We start from the raw sequence: 12,115 nt of genomic DNA, 5'->3' as shown, positions 1-12,115 counted from the left end.
AAGAGAAATGCATTTCCATAATTCACTTTGAGTTACAGAGGTTCAATTTCTATGTTCCCTTGTTCTGGTTTCAAAAAAACAATGTTAAATATAAGGAGAATGATTCTTTGGAGAAGGCAAAGTTCTTTTCTATGAGATTTATAAAGCCTGGGTGTTGTTTTTTTCCCCCACTCTGGGCATTGCAAATTGTTTCTGTGATCCTGGTAAAATATCTCCAGAGACTTACTAGCAACAGGCATGGCTAATTAACACAGCCAGGGAATGTGGCGCCTTCACTGGGTTTCTGAGCCTTTAATCCAGAGCAAGGCCCACTCTTCTTTTCGTGTCCCCAAGGCCATTAAATACTTATCAGAGATCCAAGAACTTTAAATCTGGGCCAAGAGGCAAAGCCAAACAAGGAACATTGAATTGGACACTGTCCCTAAACCTCCAGAAATTAAGATGTGTATGACAACTCAGAAAACATGGTTTATGGAAAATGTTGAAAAAGGTAGACAAAGGAAGCCCTAAGGAAAATGAAGACAGATTTGTAGCGTGACTTAATAGGGGGTAGACGGATGATGAAATGACCTATCCAGGTCCCATCTAACCTTATAGCTATGCCACAACTGGGGCAGAGCCATTATTTTTATTTATTTTTTGGTCTCACATAAATTTAACTTCATCATCCTAGACTAAGAGGCCTTGTTCCTACAAGAAATGCCATAACAAATTAGTATATGTGAATCCTGGGTCATATCATGTTAACATTATATGTGACATATAATATTAAGCTGCAAATAGAAACTACAGAAGCACTATTCCTGCCTGGATGTTTGTTGAAAATCAGAATACCATCACTCTAGTGAAACGCTAAATAAATAATTTGTCGTGTCTCTATTGACAGAACAGAGAATGATTCCTTTTGGGGGATTTTTGTAGGCAAAGGAACAAGTTAACCACAGAGGCAGATATAATTTTGCAGTAATCCCCAAGGTGCAGTCCCCAGTTCTATGCTTGCTCACCTCTGTCCTCTCCAACACAGAAGGCCAGCTTGTCAACTTTAAGAGGGCACAAAGCTGGGAAGAATAATAACTAAGCTTGATGACAAAATCAGGGTTTTGATTATAGAGTTTGTGTTGAAGGGGGTACTTACAAAACTGTATTTAACAAGCCTAAATGCAAAGACATTCAGAAAGTCATCTTCACAAGGACTGGTTGAAGGTGATCCACTTGGCATCCCTGATGTGAAAAGGACCCATGGGCTTCTGTGTTTTGGTTGCGGACAAGCCCAATATGCATCAAAACATGATGAAGCTGAGTTAATATAAGGATAAAACTCTAGTGTAACGGCAAGACTCCCACTTACTTTGTACTCGTTAAACCACATCTGGAGTATGGCGTTTTCCTTTTTGGGCCACTGAAAACTGAGGAATGAGCAAAAGAAAGTGACCAGAATATTCTACAGGGAATAGAATGAAAGAATTTTTTTTTTTTTGAAACAGAGTCTCACTCTTGTTGCCCAGGCTGGAGTGCAATGACACAATCTCGACTCACTGTAACCTCCACCTCCCAGGTTCAAGCAATTCTCCTGCCTCAGCCTCCCAAGTAGCTGGGATTACAAGTGCCTGCCACCACACCCAGCTAATTTTTGTATTTTTAGTAGAGATGGGGTTTCACCATGTTGGCCAGTCTGGTCTCCAACTCCTGACCTCAGGTGATCTGCCAGCCTTGGCCTCCCAAAGTGCTGGGATTACAGGCGTGAGCCACCACACCTGGCCAAGAAAGGACTTTTGCGTTGACACGAGAATTGTCTTCAAATATTCCAAGAGGCATCAGTTGCACAGATAATAGTAAGACCTACCTGGGAAAAATGTGTGCTTTGTATTAATAGCTGAGTATTAACAGGAATGCAGCAGGTCCCTAAGACACATCCTTTGTATCTCCTTAAGTAGGGTCCTAGCATTATACGTAGCCTTGTCCACCCAGAATTGTAAGTTTCTACCTCCATGAACTCGCCTCATCTGCTCTCACTAGGCTGCTTTAAAGCCTTCAGAGGCTCTTCTCATATGAAGCATTTTGACAATATACATCTCGCATGAACTGTAATTTCTAGCATGAAAAGAATTTTTAGAAATTTTAAATAAAACATGTTTTTTGAAATTATTTGATTATGAAAAAACTGATTTAGTTTATAAGGAGAATATTTGAAAATCTTTGGAAAATCTACCTATAAACTGCTTGCAAATGTACTGGGATTTTGTTTTAAGGTCTGTAATTAATTAAAGTGATAGAATGCTGCTGGTCGATATTTAGTTAACTGTTTATTAACTTCATGTTTATGAGGTTGTTATATATGTATGTGTATAATTGCTATATATATTATAATACAAATACGTTAGGTCTTATATTTTCATAATCCTTTTCAAAGCACACAGGTCCTAGTCACAGAACTCACAATGACAAGTTGATAAAATGGCTCTGCTTATTTCAAGTTGATAAAAAGTCTGTTCCATGGTAAGCACTTAGCATTTGATGAATCAGTTAAAATACTGACTCATCAAATAGCAACTAGAAATTTCTAGTTCTTTTCTCTGCTCAAAGCTCAAAAGAGGGAATTAAAAGATGAGTGGGAATGAGAGAGGAGGGGCAGCAGCTGTCTTCGAATTTCTGTGGATCCTGTTTGCCAAGAAAAGATACATCCTAATTTGGTTTTTAATTGTAGGTGTGATTGTCCCCAGCGCTGCACCAGAGACATTACCATGTTAATAGCAGGAAGTGTACTGGGATCAGAGAAGCAAGGTCCCATTTAGTGCAGGAGTTGAGTCACAGCTTTTCTAAAAAAAAAAAAAAGAGGATTCTAAATATACTGAAAGGGGGGACTAGCTGCTGGATATTGGGAAGGGTGCCTTTTTGCAGGTCTTTTTGAAAAAAGGCAACAGATTAAGCAGTGGATCAAAATATAAGTGAAAGACTCGCCCACCGAGTTAAAAAGCAAAAAAGAACCGAACTAAACTAAAAATAGCTCCAACCCAGAGATCAAGAGGACTATTTTGTCCAAGGAAAGAATAGAAGTGGCCCGCTTACACTCCGCCAAGCCACTAGCTTCAAGTGCATCATTGTGCCAATAGCGGAGGGTCTGAAAGGCTTCATTATTAAGAAGTTAATGCTTGACAGCAGCCGACTCCACCACAGCAAAATTGCCAGCCTCCAAAAGACTGCCTCCTATGAGTCTTGGGTTAATTACTCAAATCTCCAAATTATCCTTCAGGGAACAAAATGAAGCATGCCGAATCAGAAGCAGATCTGTAGCTTAGATTATGAAAAGGGAGTGGGTTCCTTTCCATTTTAAAAAATGATTATTTCTATTGTAGGAACCACAGAGGGGAAAGGGAAAAAACCCAAAACAATAAAACCTGCCCCTGTACCAAGCAGGCAATAAATGGCTGGCAGCTGTACAGCCCAAGGGGAGAACAAAATCTGCCCATATAAATATTCACATGAAAGTGTTGTCTGAATCTCTGAAACAAGTCACCCCAAATCAAATTGCTGGAGAAGAATGAGGGTGCTGAAATGGAGACAAACACCCCAAGTCTTGCTGCTGAAAAATACATTCACTAGCTGCCATTTTCCAAAATAGCTGAATCTATTCAATCAAGCCACCTACTATCTACTGAAAATACAGTAATTACTTAAACATTATTTCTCCCTCCACGTGCACATATATTTATTTCCTAGACATATTTCCCATTTCAGGAAGCAAATCCATTTTTTAAAATGTTTTTTATTTAGAACCACCGCCACTAAAACATTTAATTTTTTTCCTGCTTCCCCCCGCCCCCATCAGCCATGGCTGTCAGAGGCTCCCAAAACTTTCTAAGAAAAGTATTTCTCAAACAGAGATCTCCGGGCATATTTTTGGAAGGGGAGGGGGCTCCATGAACTATAAGAAAATTTAAAATTTTTTAAATTTAGTATTTTTGTTATGATGATAATTTTATTTTTATCACTTAGACAACATTTCTATTCTGCAGTGGTGATTGGCTATCGCATGACTTTCATGGAGGAAGACTTCAATATTTTAAGTCAGTGTTTCTCAAACAAGGGTCTGTGGATTTACTATCAGGAATAGGAGAAAATTTTATTTCTTTAAAAGGACCCTTAAAGTTCACACATTTTAAAAATTGAGCTACAGGGGTATTAATATCTGTTTCACAACCAGCAGACCCTCCATCACCAACATGCATCTGTGAACCCTAAAGCAGGGTAATTGGGCTCATTGGTAAGGACTTCAGGTATTACGTAAGAATTCTTCCTAAAACCAGACCAGTAGATGTCTGCTCAGTCCTGGGTTGAATAAACTACAGATAAAATGCCTGATACAGACATTGCCTGGTACAAAGCCTGGTACAGACTTTTCATGTTAATATCATATTTAGTTTTATTATTGTTACTTGGATTGCTTAGATCTCCTTATCCTCCTTCTCCCCTCCAAGGCAGACCTGAATATTTACAGACCTGTAGGTTTCTCTCATGGGCTGAAAGAGGGCTTCCTCAGTCTCTGGCACACACCACTCTGCTTTCTGGCTCTACGAATTTAACTACTCTATCACGGACTTTTGGAATGATGTTCTGACTCTAACATAGATCAAGGTGAGTGAAGAAAACTGTATATCCCCTTTATAAAAAACATTTTAAAAAATCTTCTATGGATGTGTGAGTTGCCAAACCATAGTTCTTGGGTGCAGTTCATTGATGCATCTGAAATATTTGCCCACCATTGCCTCCTGAATTATTTTGTTGGGCCATCTGGAAGAACAGATCTGTGAGCAAGACTGCACCGCCTCAAAATGACCAACAAAGGCAGGCAAAAGTGGAGCTGCTTTTGCTCAAGCTTGTGGATGAACTATTTGTAATTATTCTGCCCTAGAAGCCCTGGTTATGTCAAGTTGCTATTTGATATGGGTGGGTCAGAGATCCCAGTTGCCCTTTCTTGCAGCCTGAGTTTCTAAGGATTCCTCTTGGCCTATGCAAAGCTGAAAATTGATAAGAATGGCACTACCATGTTCTTTGTTTTAAAAGTGGGTGATTGGACAGAATGCTGTTTGCCAATGAACAGGTAGAGACAATCTGGGATAGCAGCAGGAATGGAATAAATGTCATTTTTGCTTATTCTTTGGCAATGATTATTGAAACTCACCGTCATTCCTCTCTTCTGTTCTATGCTAAATTCATGATTTGATCTTAAGACCAGATGACATAATCTCCCTTCATTGTCAGGATACACTAGATACAAATCAAGAGCTGAAAAGCTCATATAACAATGAATTCACCTGTGTTCCATTATCTCAAGCTGCTGGCTACTTGACTTTGTCAGTAGTTGAGCTGGGTGGGGATTGGCTGAAGAATCAGATCTTTTTGGTTTACCTTTGAATTAGACTTTCTTGGGGCCCCAGAATGTACAGAGTTATGCAGTTGCTCCCTGCTTATCAGTCACTCTCCTACTGCTGTTTTTCTCAGGAAACCTCATGGTGGGGATAAGAAACAAGTGAAGAATTGTTGGGCCAAGTGATGTGTCTTTGCATTTGGGGCTATTCCAGAATCCAGTCCTTCTAGCCACATTGTGTTGTCCTATAAAACTTGGCCAATTTTGGCCGGGTGCAGTGGCTCATGCCTGTAATCCCAGTACTTTGAAAGGCCGAGGCAGGTGGATCACTTGAGGTCAGGAGTTCAAGACCAGCCAGGCCAACATGGTGAAATCCCATCTCTACTAAAATTACAAAAACTAGCCAGGCATGGTGGTGGGCACCTGTAGTCCCAGCTACTCAGGAGGTTGAGGCAGGAGAATCACTTGAACCCGGGATGCAGAGGTTGCAGTGAGCCAAGGTCACATCACTACACTTTAGCCTAGGTGACAAAGTGAGACTCTGTCTCAGAAAAAGAAAAAAAGAAAAAAAAAAAAAAAAACTTGGCCAATTTCTCCTTACACAGAAAAGTCTCTCCATCTGTACCCAGTTACTACCTGTATCCAGACCAGGTGCATGCCTAGGTATGGAAGCTGTCGTGGCTCCCTGCTCACCTATAAAAAGCTTATTTCTCTTAGAATTAAGTTCATCAAGGGCTTACTGCATCCATCTTACTCCTTTTTCCCTGTCTCAAAGCATATTTTTTATTTTGTTTACATTGTTACCAAAGGAGTGATAGTCTTTAGCGTGCTTCTACATCCTGACCAGAAGTCTCAGAGGAAGTAGATTGTTACTAGAACATATTGCTCTGGACTGGTGCATCACTCTGTGACCTAGATATCTGAGAGGCAGTCATTGGGGAAGACCATTACTCACAGCAGGGGGCTATTTTATGTGTGTACAGACTCAAAGTAATCACCTCAAGCTTTCTCCTGTCTGCTTTGCATCTCTTGCCAAAGTTACCTCTGTACCTTTCCATATTTTTCCTATATCTAGTCATTTTATGATAAAAGCAAGGTAAGTATGTAGGTTTAGCTAGCTATAAGAGCCCACACAAAAAAATCTGATCTATCAGAAGCAATTATTTATTGATGTGGTGGGAAATGTTGGAGAGTTTGAATGTCTGCTTCTCAGATACTGCACTCTGGTCCTGAAGCAGCTCTTATAGCGTCTTACAGAAGCTTGCCAGGCCTCAGCCTCCTGGTTTCTAATGTGAGCACTCGCGCTAAATGATCTCTAAATACCTTCCAGTTCTAATTTTAGATAAAGTAGCTCACGACTCTACGAAAGATGACCAAGTCGATAAAATTGATTTAAAGTAATACATGTCATTGTTCTTTAAGTCACCCCAGTTCTGATCTGGCTCAACCTATGTTTAGAATTGGTCTGGCCTGGTCATAGACTAGTGGCTTCTTCCTCTCTGGCCCTGTGGATACAGAGTAGGCAGTCTTTTAGTCCTATCAAAAAAAGTTCTTGCTATACCAGGTGCAAATCAAGAGATATAAATTATTCTATTTTAGTTTGAACCTCTTTGTATCAAAAACATCAACTTAAATACTTTAGCATCCCTTTAAGTCTTCAAAAATATTGCTATGGTTTGAATGTGTGTGTCCTCCCAAAATTCATATATTATAACCTAACACCCAATGTGATAGTATTAAGAGGTGGGACCTTTAGTGGTCTCCACCCACTTGAACAAAATTAGTGTCCTTATAAAAGAGACTTGAGGAAGCCTCTTGGCCCCTTCTGACATGTGAGGACACAGCAACAAGGTACCATCTAGGAAGCAGACAACAAGCCTTTACCCAACATCTAATCTATTGGTGCCTTCATCTTAGACTTCCCAGTCTCCAGAGCTATGAGAAATACATTTCTGTTGTTTGTAAATTATCCAATCTAAGGTATTTTGCTCTAGTAGCCTGAACAGACTAAGACAAATATCATTTATGCTCATATAAGCATAAATAATTCATTTAACATCGTAGCATTAACACTATAGTAACCCCAAGATGATCCAAAACGTAGATAAATTTCTTGGTGATAGATTCATAAAAGACTCTTCAAGGAAGATGTGGAATAAGAGTTGCATCTTGAATATTTCAAGGATTTTGTCACTGTGGCCAACTGCTACGCTTTCTCACAGACTCTTCCTTCTCCTGTGAATCCTCAGTTCTGCTGTGACTTGATAAAACTCTCAATAATCAAGTAACAGTAATGTTTTATTCATTATTTTATGAGATTTACTTTCTTAAACTTAGGTTTGGTGGTATGTGTGAAGATTTGTAACATAAATAAACACGTGCCACAGGAGGTTTGTTATACATATTATTATATCATCCAGGTACTAAGCTCAGTACCCAATATCCACCTTTTCTGCTCCTTTCCCTCCTCCCACCTTTCCCTCTCAAGTAGACCACAGTGTCTGTTATTCCTTTCTTTGTGTTCATAAGTTCTTATCATTTAGCTCCCACTTATAAATGAAAACATGCAGTATTTGGTTTTCTGTTCCTGTATTAGTTTGCTAAGGATGATAGTCTCCAGTTCCATCTACGTTCCCACAAAAGACATGATCTTGTTCTTTTTTATGGCTGTGTAGTATTCCAGGGCATATATATACCACATTTTCTTTACCCAGTCTGTCACTGATGGGCATTTAGGTTGATTCCGTGTCTTTGCTATGGTGAACAGTGCTGCAGTGAACTTTCATGTGCATGTGTCTTTATGGCAGAATGCTTTATATTCCTCTGGGTATATACCCAGTAATGGGATTGCTGGGTCAAATAGCAGTTCTGCTTTTAGCTCTTTAGGATTTGACATACTGCTTTCTGCAATGGTTGAACTAATTTACACTCCCACCAACAGTGTACAAGCATTCCCTTTTCTCTGCAACATCACCAGCATTTGTTATTTTTTGACTTCTTAATAATAGCCATTCTGACTGGTGTGAGATGGTATCTCATTGTGGTTTTGATTTACATTTCTCTAATGATCAGTGATATTGAGCTTTTTCTCATATGCTTGTTGGCTGCATGTACATCTTCTTTTGAGAAGACGTCTGTTCATGTCCTTTGCCCACTTTTTAATGGAGTTGTTTGTTTTTCTCTTATAGATGCTGGACATTAGATCTCTGTCAGCTGCGTAGTTTGCAAAAATTTTCTCCCATTCTATAGGTTGTCTGTTTACTCTGTTGATGGTTTATTTTGCTGTGCAGAAGCTCTTAAGTTTAGTTAGATGGCATTTTTCAATTTTTGCTTTTGTTGCAATTGCTTTTGGTGTTTTCGTTGTGAAATATTTTCCTGTGCCTAGATCCAGGATGATATTGCCTAGGTTGTCTTCAAGATTTCTATAGTTTTGGGTTTCACATTTAAGTCTTTAATCCATCTTGAGTTGATTTTTGTTTTGCCGTAAGGATGGGGTCCAGCTTCCATCTTCTGCATATGGCCAGCCAGTTAGCCTGCCACCATTTATTGAACAGGGAGTCTTTTCCCCATTGCTTGTTTTCATCAGCTTTGTCAAAGATCAGATGGTCATAGATGTGCAGCCTTATTTCTGGGCTCTTTGTTCTGTTCCATTGGTCTTTGGGCCTGTTTTTGTACCAGCGCCATGTTGTTTTGGTCCCTGTAGACTTGTAGTATCGTTTGAAGTCAGGTAACATGATTCTGCCAGCTTTGTTCTTTTTGTTTAGGATTGCCTTGGCTATTTGGGCTATTTTTTGGTTCTATATAAATTTTAAAACAATGTTTTTTAGTTATGTGAAGAATTTCATTGGTAGTTTGACAGGAATGGCATTGAATCTGTAAATTGGTTTGGGCAATATAGCCATTTTAATGATATTGATACTTTCTATTCATGAGCATGGGGTGTTTTCCCATTTGTTTGTGTCTTCTCTGATTTCTTTGAGGAGTGTTTTTTAATTCTCATTGTAGAGATCTTTCACCTGGCTAGTTAGCTGTATTCCTAGGCATTTTATTTTGTTTTTGGCAATAGTAAGTGAGATTGCCTGTCTGATTTGGCTCTCAGTTTGGTTGTTGCTGGTATATAGGAATGCTAGTGATTTTTGTACATTGATTTTGTATCCTCAAATTTGCTGAAGTTATTTATCAGCCGGAGGAGCTATAGAGCTGAGACTATGGGGTTTTCTAAATATAGAATCATGCCATCTACAAAGAGAGATAGTATGACTTTCTCTCTTCCTATTTGGATACTCTTTATTTCTTTCTCTTACCTGATTGCTCTGGCTAGGACTTCAATACCATGTTGAATAGAAGTGGTGAAAGAGGTCATCCTTGTCTTGTGCCAGTTTTCAAGAGGAATGCTTTAGGCTTTTGTCCATTCAGTATAATGTTGGCTCTGGATTTGTCATAGATGGCTGTTATTACGTTGAGGTATGTTTCTGCAATACCTAGTTTAGTGAGAGTTTTTTTTTTTAATATGAAGGGATGTTGAATTTTATCAAAAGCCTTTCTGCATCTAATGAGATAATTATACAGTTTTTTCTTTAGTTCTGTTTATATGATGAATCACATTTAATGGTTTGCATATGTTGAATGAACCTTGCATCCTGGGGATGAAGCCTGTACTTGATCACGGTGGATTAGCTTTTTGATGTACTGCTGGATTTGGTTTGCAAGTATTTTGCTGAGGATTTTTGTATCAATGTTCATCAAGAATATTGGCCTGAATTTTCTTTTTTTATTGTGACTTTGCCAGATTTTTGGTATCAAGATGATGCTGTCCTCACAGAATAAGTTGAGAAGTCCTTCCTCCTCAATTTTTTGGAATAGTTTCTGTAGGAATGGTACCAGATCTTCTTTGTACATCTGGTAGAATTCAGCTGTGAATCCACCAGGTCCTGGGCTTTTTCTTGGTTGGTAGACTATTTATTACTGATTCAATTCCTTCCTCGCTCAGTCTTGGGAGGGTGTATGTGTCCAGGAATTGATCTCTCTCTTCTAGGTTTTCTGGTTTGTGTGTGTAGAGGTGTTCATAGTCATTTCTAATGGTTGTTTTTATTTCTGTGGAGTTAGTAGTAACATTCCTTTTGTCACTTCTAATTGTGCTTATTTGGATCTCTCTTTTCCTCCAAATTAGTCTAGCTAGTGGCCTATTTTATTAATTTTTTTGAAAAACCAACTCCTGGATTCATTAATCTTTAGAATTTTTGTGTGTGACTTCATTTCCTTTAGTTCAGCTCTGATTTTGTTATTTCTTGTCTTCTGCTAACTTTGGGGTTGATTTGTTCTTGCTTCTCTAATTCTTTCAGTTGTGAAGTTAGGCTGATAATCTGAGATCTTTCTAATATTTTAATGTGGGCATTTAGTGCCATGAATTCCGCTCTTAACACTGCCTTAGCTGTGTCCCAGAGATTCTGTTATGTTGTATCTTTTTTTGTTATTTTCAAAGAACTTTTTTATTTCTGCCTCAATTTCATTATTTACTCAAAAGTCATTCAGGAGCCTGTTGTTTAATGCAATCATATGGTTTTGAGTGATTTTCGTTGTATTGACTTCTATCTTTTTGCTCTGTGGTCCAAGCATGTGTTTGGTCCTATTTCCATTCTTTTACATTTGCTGAGGATTGTTTTATGTCCAATTATGTGGTCAATTTTAGAGTATGTGTCATGTGGCGATGAGAAGAATGTATATTCTGTTGTTTTGGGGTGGAGACTTCTGTAAAGGTCTATCGGATCCATTTGGTCCAATGCTGAGTTTAGGTCCTGAATATCTTTGTTGGTTTTCTGCCTCAATGATCTGTCTAATACCGACAGTAGAGTGTGAAAGTCTTTCACTATTACTGTATGGGAGTCTATGTCTTTTTGTAGGACTCTAAAAACTTTCTTTATGAATCTGGGTGTTCCTGTGTTGGGTGCATATATATTTAGGAGAGCTAAGTCTTGTTGGATTGAACACTTTACCATTATTTCACGCCCTTCCTTGTCTTTTTTGATCTTTCTTGGTTTGAAATCATCTGAAATTAGAATTACAACCCTTGCTCGCTTCTGTTTTCCATTTGCTTGGTAGATTTTTCTCCATCCCTTTGTTTTGAGCCTGTGAGTGCCATTACATGTAAGACAGGTCTCTTAAAGACAGCATACCATTGGGACTTGCTTTTTTATCCAGCTTGCTACTCTGTGCCTTTTAAGTGGAGTATTCAGCCATTTACATTTAAGGTTAGTATTTATATGTGTGGATTTGATCCTGTCATTGTGCTGTTAGTGCGTTATCATGTTGGCTTGTTTGTGTGGTTGCTTTACAGTGACACTGGTCTGTGTGCTTAAGTGTGTTTTTGTATTAGCTGGTAGCAGTCTTTCATTTCTAAATTTAGTGCTCCTTTCAAGATCTCTTTTGTAAGGCATGTCTGGTGGTAATGAAGTCCCTCAACATTTGTTCATTTGAAAAGGATCTTATTTTCTTCCACTTAGGAAGCTTAGTTTGGCTGGATACGAAATTCTTGGTTGAAGATATGTTTTCTTTAAGAATATTCAATATAGGCCCCCAGCGTCTTTTGGCTTTTAGTGTTTCAGCTGAGAGGTCCACTGTTAGCCTGATGGGGATCTCTTTGTGGGTGACCCGCCATTTCTCTCTAGTTGCCTTTAACATTCTTTCTTTCATTTCAATCTTGGAAAATCTGATGATTATGTGTCTTGGGGATGATCTTGTGTAGAATCTTTA

Source organism: Trachypithecus francoisi, unplaced genomic scaffold (genome assembly GCF_009764315.1).
Source record: "Trachypithecus francoisi isolate TF-2019V2 unplaced genomic scaffold, Tfra_2.0 Lachesis_group2, whole genome shotgun sequence".
In the NCBI taxonomy this organism is placed as follows: domain Eukaryota; kingdom Metazoa; phylum Chordata; class Mammalia; order Primates; family Cercopithecidae; genus Trachypithecus; species Trachypithecus francoisi.
This window is presented reverse-complemented; position numbering follows the sequence as displayed.